The sequence below is a fragment of the Brachyhypopomus gauderio genome, chromosome 9, assembly GCF_052324685.1.
Source record: "Brachyhypopomus gauderio isolate BG-103 chromosome 9, BGAUD_0.2, whole genome shotgun sequence".
Lineage (NCBI taxonomy): Eukaryota > Metazoa > Chordata > Actinopteri > Gymnotiformes > Hypopomidae > Brachyhypopomus > Brachyhypopomus gauderio.
This window is the reverse complement of record NC_135219.1, coordinates 2,896,907-2,912,294: the sequence shown is the minus strand read 5'-3', so window position 1 is coordinate 2,912,294 and position 15,388 is coordinate 2,896,907. Positions and strand designations below refer to the sequence as shown.

General features: G+C 44.8%; 1 protein-coding gene across 2 annotated transcripts in view; it reads right to left on the bottom strand.

The window, feature by feature from the left end:
* Nucleotides 1–1,340, bottom strand: part of LOC143522701 (exostosin-1) — a 179,855-nt gene extending 178,515 nt beyond the window's left edge. For both annotated transcript variants that reach the window (XM_077016457.1, XM_077016458.1), the window contains exon 1: nt 130–1,340. The gene's annotated coding sequence lies outside the window, so the exon portion shown is untranslated. The remainder of the gene's footprint in view (nt 1–129) is intronic.
* Nucleotides 1,341–15,388: the final 14,048 nt, after the last annotated feature.

Sequence of the window (15,388 nt, the reverse complement as noted above, 5' to 3'; positions counted from 1 at the left end):
ACGGCGTCTTAAACAAATCCTCAATGTGCCGTAACTCACCTTTTACAGCAAAGTCGCGATCACATAAAAAAAGTAAAATAAAGTCTCTGAAATAATTTACCGAGAAGTAGCAATTAAAAAGCGTCTTACCTTGTTTGCGCACTTGTTTGCGCGACTTTAACTGAGTTCTGGTTCTCAATTAACTTCACCGTCGATCAGGTCCATTGACAATTAACGCGATGCTGAGACATTTCTGAACAGTTTCTGTCTATTTAAACATCACAGTAGTTCAAACAAACGCATTTTGCCGAGTAAGACGTGGTTCAGAGCCACATGGTCCTTCTAGGCTGTAAAACAAGCGAACTTCGAGTTCGGGACAACAGCGTCGCTCTCCACCGCGCGCGGATCCCCGGTCCACATCTGTGGCGCGCGCTCGGTGGTTGCGCGTGCCGACCTGTGTCGCGTGGGTCTCTAAATCACCACGAGCGCGTTTATTCACGTGGCCGCGCGCACTTCCGATCACATTCCGATAGGGACACGGGCCAGCCTCCAGCAGTGGCGACACGAGTGTCAGTCTGTAACACTTACAACATATTCACCTGACTCAGGTCCTCTCCAGCTGAGGAGACCCTGTGGTGTGAGGCTAAACGTTTTCACGTGAAACACAAACGTCCTCTATAAAAAGGCGCCGTAACTGAACTGGTTCAGTAACTGTTGTCTACATCACATCTCCTCCCCTGTGTTCACCTCCAGCACCGATAAACTTCCCAGAGTGAAATTCGAGGAGCGAATCGCTCGCAGCGCTCAACTCATTCACGCCCCGCTGAACGAGCAGCGTCAAACTTCATTCTTGGACCCGGTACGCGACACATCGTCCTCGCTCCACGGGAGCCACCGAGCAGCCCAGGTCCGTCCACTACGACTACGGCGGAGCACCAGTGCAGGCATGTCGGTCAATGCGAGTCCGTCTCGCGCTGATTGCCCGTCATCGTGTTATCCATCAAACGCGCGCGCGTATCGCATCCTGGGCGCGCGGTGCACATGCACGCTCATAACCACTGACATTCAGCATCCCATTCAGACGGTGCATGGCACTTTACTCTTTCATAAACATCCTTCTTTTGTGCTTACATTCTTTTACGGCTGACATGAAGCAATGTTAATACTTGGCCAGAAAGTTAATGGTGTTGACACCTGAACGCCATCGTTTTTCAGCATCACTGTGCGATCTGTTATCAGTCCAGCAGGTCCTGGTAAAACAAAAAATATGTATAAATAAAAAGAGCATCAACTCTTACTCCCCGCGTCGCATTTCAAAACAAGACAAAACCACTCCAGTGTCTGTCACAGCCACGGGAGGTGAAGACGGAGCCTGTTCTGGTTTTGAGAGCGAGTTCTCTCCGTACACCCCCGGTCCTCGGCATGCACCTCCCACCTCGGGCGCCGTTATTGGCGGAGAACCCGCCGCGAACCACGGGGTTGGTGGGCTCGCCCGTCCATCAGCCCGAGGGGGACGTAGGCGTGGCCCGTCACGGCGGCGCGAGGAGAGCACGGGACAACGCGCTTCGTCTGCATTGCTTCGCAGAAGCAGCTGTGCAGACGGACTGAGAATTAAAACCTGAAAATCACGGCACGACGTATGAGGATCAAAGCTATCACCCAGGGCGCGAGCCCGAGTGGATCGATTTCTTTAGGCTGTTCGCTGTAGGGCACACCTGGTGCCCAGCGACACACCTGTTTCAGGTGCCTCAGCCCCACTGCAGGAGTAGCATCGTCAAGTCAAACAAATTTCCCTTTTCAGTTGTGTTGTGTATCTTTATCGGTACATCTTTTTTGTTTTGTCTTCCTTGTTTGCAAACTGGATTTTTTTTTATTTTGCTCTAATTAGTCTGTGTTTTGGTGGTTGTCCTCTTTAGTTAATTTTTAATCTGTGCATTGCCAAACCTCCACAGACCATCAACAGTAAATTAATCTAAATGATGTGGTCACTGAGGTCACTAGTCCTATAGTCTCTGTGCTGCCTTTGTGGTCTATCCAAACACTGTAGGTCAGCTGAATCTTTTAAGTAGCTTAATCACCTATCACTTAATCTGTGTCCTAGGAAAACGATTAATAATAATAACTAGATAGGCAAAGTTTGTGAACAAACTTTATGTTGGCTTGCAAAGCAGTCGAAACGCTGTTTTGAATGTTGATGGCCTAATGTTAAAGGTTGTTTTAATGTTATCATTGTTAGATTATGTTGCGGTTAAGGAGTAGTTTAGGTGTTTGGGGTAATTACTGCTGAGGGGTAATTGGCTGTGGTGTAGTTGACATTGAGGGGTTATTGACCTGTTGGGGTTATTGTTGTTGATGGCTATTAAGATTACTGTGTAGTATCTGTTAAAAGCTTGTTTAGATGTTGTATTTGTTGTTGAGGGGCAATTACCTGTGGTGGGGCAATTACTGTTAAAGGGGCTATTGCCATTGGGGTAGTTAATGCAGATGTATTTGATATTGTTGAAGGCTATTAGTTTAATGGTGTTGTTGCGGTTAATAGGTATTATAGCTGTTTGGGGCAATTACTGCTGAGGGGTAATTGGCTGTGGGGTAGTTGATATTGAGGGGTTATTGACCTGTTAGGGTTATTGTTGTTGATGGGTATTAAGATTACTGTGTAGTTCCTGTCAAAAGCTTGTGTAGATGTGGAATGTTTTGTTGAGGGGGTATTTACCTGTGGTGGGGCAATTACTGTTGAGGGGTAATTGGCTGTGGGGTAGTTGACATTGAGGGGTTATTGACCTGTTGGGGATATTGTTGTTGATAGCTTTAAAGATTTCTGTGTAGTTCCTGTTAAAAGCTTGTTTAGATGTTGTATTTGTTGTTGAGGGGCAATTACCTGTGGTGGGGCAATTACTGTTGAGGGGCTATTGCCATTGGGGTAGTTAATGCAGATGTATTTGATATTGTTGAAGGCTATTCGTTTAATGGGTTTGTTAATGTTAAGAGGGGATTTAGCTGTTTGGGGCAATTACTGCTGAGGGGTAATTGGCTGTGGGGTAGTTGACATTGAGGGGTTATTGACCTGTTGGGGTTATTGTTGTTGATGGGTATTAAGATTACTGTGTGGTTCCTGTGAAGAGCTCGTTTAGATGTGGAATGTTTTGTTGAGGGGGTATTTATCTGTGGTGGGGCAATTATTGTTGAGGGGCAATTGGCTGTGGGGTAGTTGACATTGAGGGGTTATTGACCTGTTGGGGTTATTGTTGTTGATAGCTTTAAAGATTTCTGTGTAGTTCCTGTTAAAAGCTTGTTTAGATGTTGTATTTGTTGTTGGGGGGCAATTACCTGTGGTGGGGCAATTACTGTTGAGGGGCTATTGCCATTGGGGTAGTTAATGCAGATGTATTTGATATTGTTGAAGGCTATTCGTTTAATGGGTTTGTTAATGTTAAGAGGGGATTTAGCTGTTTGGGGCAATTACTGCTGAGGGGTAATTGGCTGTGGGGTAGTTGACATTGAGGGGTTATTGACCTGTTGGGGTTATTGTTGTTGATGGGTATTAAGATTACTGTGTGGTTCCTGTGAAGAGCTCGTTTAGATGTGGAATGTTTTGTTGAGGGGGTATTTACCTGTGGTGGGGCAATTATTGTTGAGGGGCAATTGGCTGTGGGGTAGTTGACATTGAGGGGTTATTGACCTGTTGGGGTTATTGTTGTTGATAGCTTTAAAGATTTCTGTGTAGTTCCTGTTAAAAGCTTGTTTAGATGTTGTATTTATTGTTGAGGGGCAATTACCTGTGGTGGGGCAATTACTGTTGAGGGGCTATTGCCATTGGGGTAGTTAATGCAGATGTATTTGATATTGTTGAAGGCTATTAGTTTAATGGTGTTGTTGCGGTTAATAGGTAATATAGCTGTTTGGGGCAATTACTGCTGAGGGGTAATTGGCTGTGGGGTAGTTGACATTGAGGGGTTATTGACCTGTTGGGGTTATTGTTGTTGATGTGTATTAAGAATATTGTGTAGTTCCTGGTAAAATCTTGTTGTTTATTTATTTATTTATTTTTGAGGGGGTATTTATTTGTGGTGGGGCAATTACTGTTGAGGGGTAATTGGTTGTGGGTTAGTTAAAATTGAGTTGTTGTTTAGTTATACAGTTAATACTGCTGCAGGGACTGAGGGAGAGAAGAGGTTCCGTGCGTGTGTTGTGTGAGCCTGTGGGGATCTCCCTTACGGAATGTTCAGTTCTGAACATTCCGCCATTCATTCTCTATGGGAAAAAGTCAACTTTGAGGACTTGTCCTGAGGACACCGTATGTCCGATATGTCCCAAAAGCACAAGCACACTTCTTCCATATGAGATCTGTGAACCTGCCAGTTTTCAAGGTTCTAGCTCAAAAACTGTGACCTGTGAAAGTTACCGAAAAGTCGAATAGAATAATAATAAGAAAAAGAAGAATAGGGAGAACAGTATGTTGGCTGCTTCGCAAGCCAACATAATAATAATCTGCCCCTATAAAGACCTAAGCGTAAGAATACCGTTCACCTGCATTTCTCTTTAGAGCCAGGGGAAATACAATAAAGATTCCGATGTAGAGTCTCAGGATCACGGGTTCTACCACATATACAGGTGATCTGGGAGGAAATGCTGCCATCTAGAGGTGCAATGAGTAACAGCAAGAGATTAAGAAAATCCCGCTGGTTGCCTATTAAATGGGGCTTTAAATCTTTATCTCCGATATGAATCCATTATTACTATTAGCATACATGAAAAAAGTTCTGCTTATTATCACTGTAGCTGTATATGCTTTGACTTATGGGGTTAGATTTACTAATCTACTCTTTACTACTACTAATTTCTCTCCTCCCAACTCTCTCTGTCTCTGTCTCTCTCTCACTCTTGCTTTCTCTCACTCTCTCTCATTCTCTCTGTCTCACTCTCATGTGTTTTGCACTAAGGGGCTTTCTTATTTCTTTGTAGCAGCCAGGTGGATGTATAGCATTGAATATTTCATGGCAATTTTTAACCAGACTGAGATTCAGAAGTATGCCTTCAGGCAGTAGTCACATCAGTGGCCTGAGAGACTGGCAGAAAGAGAGAGAGAGGGATAGAGAGAGAGAGACAAGGAGAGAAATAGAGAGCAAGAAAGAGAGAGAGAGAGACGGAGAGAGAGGGAGGGAGACTGTGTCTTAATGAAGTGCTTTTCTGCATTATCTACCAATTCAGTCCCCTCAATGCAACACTGTACACATAGTTTAATCAGGGAGTAAGTCTCAATATGAAATTGAACTTACATGTGTGTATATTGTCAGTGAATCACAAAAAGGTACATCTCCAGTTCCAGTATGCAGTGTGAAATGATGTGTGAGTATGTGTCTGTGCATTTACGTCTCATGGTGATTAAAAGCCCATAGCAAAATTGGAAAACATGAATCTTTTGATTTAATGTGTGTGTTAATGAAATGCTTGAAAGTATTCTTGCTTCTCTCTGAGGTGTTAATAAGGCAACATCAGACTACAAATCTTGGTTATCAGAACTCTCCACTTGTAGTTAAAGTCACCATGCACACATAAGCATGCACCATGCATGAGTATAGGACACGTAAACACGCACTGATGAGTTTCTTCCATTTATTACACACCATTTGACAATTCGGTCGGACCTCCTGACAAAATAACTGACAGAACATTTAGGTTGCCGAGGTTACAGTTAGGTTGCCGAGGTTACAGTTATGGTTGACTTCAGGTGTAGGTATAATGTTATTTAGATATACTAATACACAAATCAATGGAAATGCTCAACAAAGATGGTAATACAAGGCTGTGTGTGTGTGTGTGTGTGTGTGTGTGTGTGTGTGTGTGTGTGTGTGTGTGTGTGTGTGTGTGTGTGTGTGTGTGTGTGTGCGTAGGTGGGTGTGTGTGTGTGTGCGTGCGTGTGTGTGTGTGCATAGGTGGGTGGAAGGAAAAAGAAAGTTGGAGGTCTGTAATTGAGAGATGTGTACTCAGCCTGAATGAACAGTGGGAAATGGTATGTGTGTGTTGGGGTGTAAATCTAATTTTCTAGCCCCTTCCTCGTTTCTGTCGGTTCATTAGACCCATCACAGCTGGCTGTGCTAGTAGCTATGCTAGCAGGCAACGCTAGCACCCACGAAATGGGAAGGTTCCTCACACACCAATGCCTGAAACACCCCATGACCTCATACAGAGATAGAACACAACATTCATCTCCTTTCTCTTTCTGAAAATGTATAAAGTTGCATAGCAGCGTGTAGAAATAAGACTTTCTTCTGGATTTCATGTTCTGAGAGACTGGATTCGTCCTCTGGCTCAGGACAGCATAGAATCCATTTAACTTCTAATTCTAGCTTTCAACCTTATTATATCCTCAAATAAACTACTCCAACAGGCCAGCACACGATGCTAAATGACATTTACAAATGTTAGACACTCTGCAGACGAGCCCCCCCCCACCACCACCACAAAAAAAAAACTAAAAAGAAGATAAAAGTGACATTACATTACAATTTGAAATCAAAAATACACAACAGCCCTCAGAATGCAACTACAGTGGACAAAACTGACGTAGCATTGATGCTACAGGCTAGCTGTCACCGTTCGCCTGACAGAAACTCCGTACCTTTTCCTTTCTGACTAAGGTGTATAGATGGAGCTGGCCGACCCCGTGGAATCATTGTGAGGCCGTCTTCAAAGTATTTTCCATTAGATATACCTCAATGTCTCTCTCACTGACTCTCTCTCTCATATTTAGTTAGCTAAACAAACACCTACATATAGATTGATGTTTGACAAACACTTAGAAGGGCCAGCTACTGGTCCACCTATGTAATGAAAACCATAAAATGTATTGGTCAGATTTCCTGTCATTTTGCTAATTGCGTAATTACAGAACCCTTCAAAATGTCACCTCAATGGGTATGTAGAAAGCAGTGAGTCCTTTAGTTAGTATTCTCCGACAGAAATGCATCCCGTTTTAACCAAGAACATTTAAAGTAGTCAATATGGTTTGATGATTTATATTTTAGTTTTCTGTCAACGTTTTTGCCTTATCTTATCTGCAGACTTAGATGTGCCTGACTTCACACCACTGTGCACGGTCTAGCATAGGCTAGGATGTGTCCTTCTGCTGTAGTTCACTGAACATGGGGCCTTGGAAGCACAAAGACCCAAATGAAACTGATTTAGTTTTAGTTAAAGCCTGCAGCCTGTGATCATATGATATTACCACATAATGGCCCGTGCACACCCTGTATGTGTGTGAGTGTGTGGGTGTGCGCACGTGTGTGTGTGTGTGTGTGTGTGTGTGTGAGAGACAACCTGCCAGCTCTCCGTGGCAGGGGAACCCGTGAAACGTTCTCTGCTGCACCAGATCTCCCGATCGGCCCAACACCTCCCTCAGCTGCGTCAGGGAGGAGACGCCACTCCAGCGTCTTCACACAGCGCTGTTTGCTGTCTGATCCTGATCCTCATCTTCATCCTCATCCTCACCAGTGCAGCAGCCGTGGTGGAGTAGTGACGGAGGGCAGACAGACCGCAGACACACACACACACACACACACACACACACACACACACACACACACACACACACACACACACACACACACACACACACACACACACACACACACACACACACACACACACACAACTCCACCTGCTCCTTGTGTTTCAACTGTCAACAGTAAGCAGCTGCAGACAGCTCTACTGCCTTTCTGGGGCAGCGGTTGGGTTTTGTGTGCTGATGTTTCTGCTGACAAGGATGAGAGGTTTCATGAAGACATCAGGCATTTACGAGCCTTTCCTCCTCTTTCCCAGTGCTGACATGATGACAAGACACCATGTACACTGGGCAGAGGCGCGTAAGTTCAGCTCCAGAAGTACTCCGCCCCATCTAGTTGATTCCCCTGATTAATTCCGCACGCTTACTTGAAATTATTAGCAAAGTCATCCAGGTGGAACTAAATCCAGGATAGGACTATTACTTTCCTGTCATCTCAGTCTGTGTTACCTTCCCAGGGCCTCACCTCATGGCCCCCGGGTTGGGGAGCAGACGTTCTGGGACCTTCTAAGATGTTCTGGAACGTTCTGGGTGTAGTGTTGTCATAGCACCGACACGCCCCATTCCACTTGGTAATCAGCTGCTGATCGGCAAGGGATGGATCAGGACTGGGGCAATGCAGAAAGACTGCAGGAATGGAGTATGATACCACATCGCCTTTGTATGAGTGTAGATGTGTTTGTGTGTGTGCATGTAAAGCAACTGGGCCTCTTAAAATCCTGGTAGGGATCTTCCATCAAACTAATAGACACTTCATGCTTCAATTCACACTTGCATGTTATTAGTGGGCTTGTTACACACATACACGTGTGTTTTTTTACATTTATTTGTGTATGCGTGTGTGTGTGTGTGTGTCCAGAGTGTTTTGATCCATTGATCTGGAGACATTTGGTGATTGAATACATGAAGATACTCTATACTCAGTCTATACAGTCAGACTGGAGACTGTATTAGCTGTGCTATTGAATTAATAGAGACTCTGATTGCCTGAACTTAGCCAGAACGTGTGCATTAATGCACATGCGCACGCACACACACACACACACACACACACACACACACACACACACACACACACACACACACACACACACACACACACACACAGGCACCATGGAAAGTCAAAAAGTCTCTAGGAGCTGAAAAGAAAATAGCTTTGCTTTCAAATTGAACTAAATGTGCAGGACAAACGTTTGTATTTGGTGTAGTTAATTAAAACACCAACCTAGTGGCAGGTGCAAAGGTGGGGGTGATGGGGACAGTGCAAAGGTGGGGGTGATGAGGACGGTGCAAAGGTGGGGGTGATGGGGACGGGCAGCTCTTTCCTAATGGTGTTGTCATCAGACATACACTGAAATACACAGACAATGAAAACACCACCTCTCTCCACACTTCTCCACCTCTCCCCAACCTTCTCCACCTATCCACACCTCAGACTCACTTTCTTTCACCTCATCTGTCACTGTCTCTCAAACACAACCCATAAACACTCTCTCTCTCTGATACGCACACACACACACACACACACACACACACACACACACACACACACACACACACACACACACACACACACACACACACACACACACACAGTCTCCAGCTCCCACAGACCCCCAAAGCATCCGTGCACAGCTCTATATTGAGTTTAGAGTAAATCGTTATTTGACCCTCCGTGTGTTTGCCTCATCCCATGGGCAAGCTGTTAAAAACACATGCCATTAAATCGGCCCTGTAGGCTGGTCTGGGACCTGTAAAGTGCTCTCCACCCCCTGCAGCAGGCATGGTGAGTGGCACACATTCCCTGCTCCAGGGACAGACAGAGCTGCATACATCTATAAACATGACCAGTGTGAGGGGCAGGGTGTGACAGGGGAAAAAACAACCTCCCCATCACTGGGAATGAAGCAATGGAGAACACACATTAGAAAACAGCCAGATCAGGTAGAAACACAGAGGAATAGGTTAAGCATCCACAACAGAGGAGGAGTTCAGCGCAGGTGGAGTGTGTGTCATGCAAAGCACTTTGTAAGTCGCTCTGGATAAGAGCGTCTACTAAATGCCGTAAATGTAAATGTAATGTTTGAAACTGACACATGAGATCAGAGTGCGTGTTTGCTGTGATCCTCCCACTGTGATCTGAGCTGGGCCAAAAATGGGGCACAATGGCGTTTAAAGCTTTTAGAGTGATTACACTATAAGACAAGGACAACTGTTTAAACATACTCCATTGCAATTACAGAGCTTACTAGACACGGGGCTGTCTGCGGCTCTATATGTATAACCCACAAAAAAGGAAGGTAAGAAGTATTATGTTATTCTACTACATTATTCTCTAATCCCAGAAGAAAACCCATCCTCGCTATGCATTTTATTTTTAGAGCAAGAAGTTTGTGTGTGTGTGTGTGTGTGTGTGTGTGTGTGTGTGTATGCAGCAGACTGAAAAGCATGACCCTTATCTAAGGTATAGGTTCCAACACCTGCTGTTCTAGGTACACACACCTGCTGTTCTTGACTATTAGCTGTTCGGATACCACAGGGCTTTAGTGCAGCCTTCCTGTGTACCACAGAGACCTGCAGCACACACACACCCATCTCTAATATGGAGAGAGAGGAAGAGGGGGAGATAGAAAGAGAGAGAGGGAATGAGAGAGAGAGAGAGAGAGAGAGAGAGAGAGAGAGAGAGAGAGAGAGATGTGCTTTGTTTGTTTGGCCCTCCACTTCAGAATCACAGGCAGACATTCAGCATTAAGGATAGAACCTCAAACAGTCCTGTCTGGACCTGCCAACTCTGAGGACACGTCTCGTCTGATCTGAACAATGTGTTTTCTTTCATCACCCCTCCTGTCCTGGTCCTCATCTCCTCTTGTCCTGATCCTCATCTCTCTGCTGTCCTGGTCATCTTCTCCCTCCTGTCCTGGTCCTCATCTCTCTTCCTGTCCTGGTCCTCATCACCCCTCCTGTCCTGGTCCTCATCTCTCTGCTGTCCTGGTCATCTTCTCCCTCCTGTCCTGGTCCTCATCACCCCTCCTGTCCTGATCCTCATCTCTCTCCTGTCCTGGTCATCTTCTCCCTCCTGTCCTGGTCCTCATCACTCTGCTGTCCTAGTCCTCATCACCCCTCCTGTCCTGGTCCTCATCTCTCTTCCTGTCCTGGTCCTCCAACTCCATTATTGTCCTCTTTCTCTGAAGAGAGCTCAGAGTGACGAACACAGCCCGTCACCACGGACACTCCAGCCACACTTCAACTACAGTACATGGTGATCTACACTGGAGAGCAGAGAGCTGTAGCACATGTTGTCCTGGTTCAACCCTGCTGGCACTAACAGACACCAGCAGTAATCAGACTAGCCATATATTCCATTCTCCATTCAGGGATCTTAACGCCACTGAAGGAACAGGAGAACCCACGGCTGCCGCCAGGGGGCGCTTTCTCTCCTCCCCTCTGCGGCTATCGGACAAAACACTGGAGCTCCTTCAGCTGTGGACCTACAGTATGTAGTAGGCCTGTGTTGAAAAAAAACGATTTTCCGATTCAGAATCGATTCGCGTATGATGATCTGATAATCGATTCGTAAGTCCAAAGATCGATTTTTTGTGAACTTCTACCCCCGCCTCGTCACTGAATTCACTGAATTGCTCGGTCTAACTAACTGTAAAACAACATGGCGTCGGACAGTGACGGTAACGACGATAGTCAAATCGGCAATCTAAAAACAGGACAGTTTATCCAGTGTCAGTGACTATTTACAGTTAGTCCATGTCACTGACAGTTTACCCAGTGTTTTTACAGTTTTAAAAAGTTTTAAATGTTCTTGTAACGTTGGGCGCAAGGCGATGGACGAGACAGAATCCTTTGCACTTTCCAAATCGTTACGTTTATTACGTTTACCGAAGCGCAGACAGCGCACATAAAACACGTTTACATAGAACATGTGTGACTCAAACAACGAGCACAGGACGCTGCGCGAACGCACATTAAGTAGACAAACCACACAAACCCCACGTGATGACGAGATGAGCCACAGGTGAGGATTATCACAAGACGCACCCGCACCCACGGAGATACGCAGACGAGTAGACGCAGACAACGTTAACACACGCCCAACAGGGAGGGGTCGGGGACCGTAACGTGAGAGTTCTGTTCTTATAATCTCACTTTAAAGAAAAATACACGTTTACATTTTATACTTTCAGTTTATTAAGTGTGAGCACTTTAAAAATAAAAATGCATTTGGTAGCAACAGCTTTTGGGTGACTTCTTAATTATTTCAATCATAATAATAATGCACTGGTTAGTGTCCCAGTAGGAGTCCACTGTTGCAGATATAGACACCTCAAAGATGTCCTCTGTTTATTGTCCTGGATTACCTTTCTTGAAGGTAGATTTATGATTACCCTTTTCACCAGTCTTCCAGCCATCAATAACTACCAACTACCAGTAACTATTTGCTGATTAATATTGATATACTAGTTTTAACATGTTGCTTCTGTACATAGTCAGGAAACAGCTCAAATAAATACATTTTTAATAACACTAAACCCCGAATTGGATCGAATCGATTAAATCGGATTAAATCGAAATAAATCGATTCTTAATCTTCAGAATCGGAATCGGATCGATTCTTGGAATTTGAATCGATACCTAGCCCTAGTATGTAGCCATGCTGCAAATCCCAGGATTCATCTGCACCACCACCGGACTCTAATTCTTCTGCCCTGTGTCAGATGCGCTTCCACCTCAAATCCCAGCACACATGACCCACTTCAGCACTCTGCTTGCACTGTAATTAATATTATTTTCTGCTTCATCTTTCCATTGGCCTCTATTGTTTGTATACTTTATACTTTATGATGTAGTGACATTTAAAATAATCACTTGACATTATACCATCATACATCTTTCCATTTACCTGAATATCACTTAAACCACCCTAGACTACCACTTACCTGAATATCACTTAAACTATCCTATAGACTACTACTTACCTGAATATCACTTAAACCACCATATAGACTACCATTTACCTGAATATCACTTAAACCACCCTATAGACTACCATTTACCTAAATATCACTTAAACTATCCTATAGACTACCACTTACCTGACTATCACTTAAACTATCCTATAAACTACCACTTACCTGAATATTACTTAAACCACCCTATAGACTACCATTTACCTGAATATCACTTAAACTATCCTATAGACTACCACTTACCTGAATATCACTTAAACTACCCTATAGACTACCACTTACCTGAATATCACTTAAACCACCCTATAGACTACCATTTACCTGAATATCACTTAAACTATCCTATAGACTACCACTTACCTGAATATCACTTAAACCACCATATAGACTACCATTTACCTGAATATCACTTAAACCACCCTATAGACTACCATTTACCTGAATATCACTTAAACCACCCTATAGACTACCATTTACCTGAATATCACTTAAACCACCCTATAGACTACCACTTACCTGAATATCACTTAAACTATCCTATAGACTACCACTTACCTGAATATCACTTAAACTATCCTATAGACTACCACTTACCTGAATATCACTTAAACCACCATATAGACTACCATTTACCTGAATATCACTTAAACTACCCTATAGAATACCACTTACCTGATTACCTGGCCACTTCTATCCCTGTTGGATTTGATGTTTGTAGTGTAGTGTTTAAGCTTCTAGGATAAAAAATATTCTCAGTGAATTAACCAAAGTGTCTCCATCCATCCATCCATCCATCTATTATTTATTATATATCAATGAGCTTTGCCAGCTTTCTTGAGCCTAAAAGCAAAGACATTTACAGTTGATATGAGAACGGTTTCTGGCACAGTGGTCTTTATATTTCAATGCTTTTGAAATCTTATCCAATAGCAGCTATTTTATGATACGTGATATGTACAGTATGTAGCCATAACGGTTATTATGAAATCATATATGGATAACGATAATTATTACAGTGCAACACTGCAGCAGTAACTATGGCTAACAGCAACAATAACTGTAAGTTCAATACACACACACACATACTCACACATCTATATTATAAAGCCCTTAAGATTCAATGTATGATTAAAATATGATTTTTTAACGCCCACATTGAGTCCTTTGCTTCAACTCTCATTGGATCCTTTAGCTGTGTGAGCTGAAGTTTGTAAGACCACACAGTTGTCCCCAGACTCTCCTACGCTGCAGAAGAAACCACCAGATGAACTTCTGCCCCCGCCAGCTTCTCTCTGCTTTCGGCTCAGTCTCCTCATTTTCCCCATTATCTGCAGACCAGTAGACATGGACTTTAAATGCCAGCCCACCATCACCACGTGGGACTCCCAAGCCAACTGTGAGTACCAGACCACCCTGCCCTCTGTCTCAACACATCCCATAAAGTGAGCTTAAACGTTCTTTTATTAAACCCAGGAGCTTCGTGAGATGAGATGAACGCAGCCATGGCAACATCCTTCGCGGAAGCACTGTGAGAAACCCAGAAGCAAAATGCAGCACGAGTCTGATCGCTGACCTCTGTGAAGTGGCCTTGAGCTCCACTGGAGTTGAGTGGAGTTGAGTTGAGTCGAGTTGAGTGGAGGTGCAGTGCATCTTGGGATTGCATTGTGCCTGTGTGAGAATCATGGCCCACCGCAAGCTCCCTCCACTGGGAAATTGAGTGCCGGTGTTGCTGCGGACAACAGGCCATGGCGACAGAGTAGGTGTTGTGTCAGGCAAAGTATTTGGGACAGTCAATATCATAAGAACTGGATATGTGAAACACAGAAAGAGGAAGAGAGAGAGAAATGAGGAGGATGTGTGTAGGTGTTTAAGACCAAGGAAGAGAGACAGAATGTGTTTGAGAAAAAAGGTGAGTCAGAAAGACAGACAGAGAGAAGGAGTGTGAGATGTAGAGAGAAGTTCCTCGAATATCCAGGAAACAGCTGCCAGTCAATCACATGCCGTCCTGACACGCACACCTTCGTGCCCCATAACTTCACTGTGAGTAAGACATCAGAACCGATTTTCCCACCTCGGGTTCACGATGCCGGCAGCAAAGTCGGGTTGTTAAAAGGCAGCGGTGAAAGAAAAGACCGATTACATGTACTTCTGAGGAGCAGGAGCCCGAATATGTCACAAGGAGAGGTGTGAGAAAGGCGTGAGAGGGAGAGAGAGAGAGTCTGTTAATGCATTAGTAGTACGGGGAAGTGGGAGCTGCCTTAAGCCAGCGTGGGGAGCAGCGTTAAGGCTGAGACACAGCAGGCCACAGGGTGATCCTGCTGCCTGTCTGCACACAGCGGGAGCCCATTAAAACCACCCCACTGTTCAGCAGATACAATAACACTCACTCTGCCCGCAGAGACAGAGAGGACAGGGGGTGGTGGGGACAGGACAAACAGGGAGGAAGATAGGGAGAGAGAGAGAGAGAGAGAGAGAGAGAGAGAGAGGGGGGGGAGAGCGTGAGAGGGAGTTATAGAGAGAACAAGACGGAGGAGAGAGATACCGACAGAGAGTTGAGAGAGAGAGGAAAAAGAGAGACTGACTGAGACAAGGTGAGAGGAGAGAGAGACAGACAGAGACTAGAAAAGTAGAACAGTGAGAGAGAGAGAGAGGGGGGGGGGGGTAGGGGGTGGTGTGACTTATTAAAGTGGGCGGGGGACTGGGGAGGGACAGGGAAACAGAGGGAGAGGTTATAAGATCCCAGAAGGCTGTGCATCCCTCCAGCGCGGGAGCCAAGCACGAGGGCGTGTGTTTGGCGCGCCCTGCTGGTCTGCACACCCGTTGCACGCGGCCTCGGTAAGAGAGCTTACCATGTGATTCTGGAGTCTTT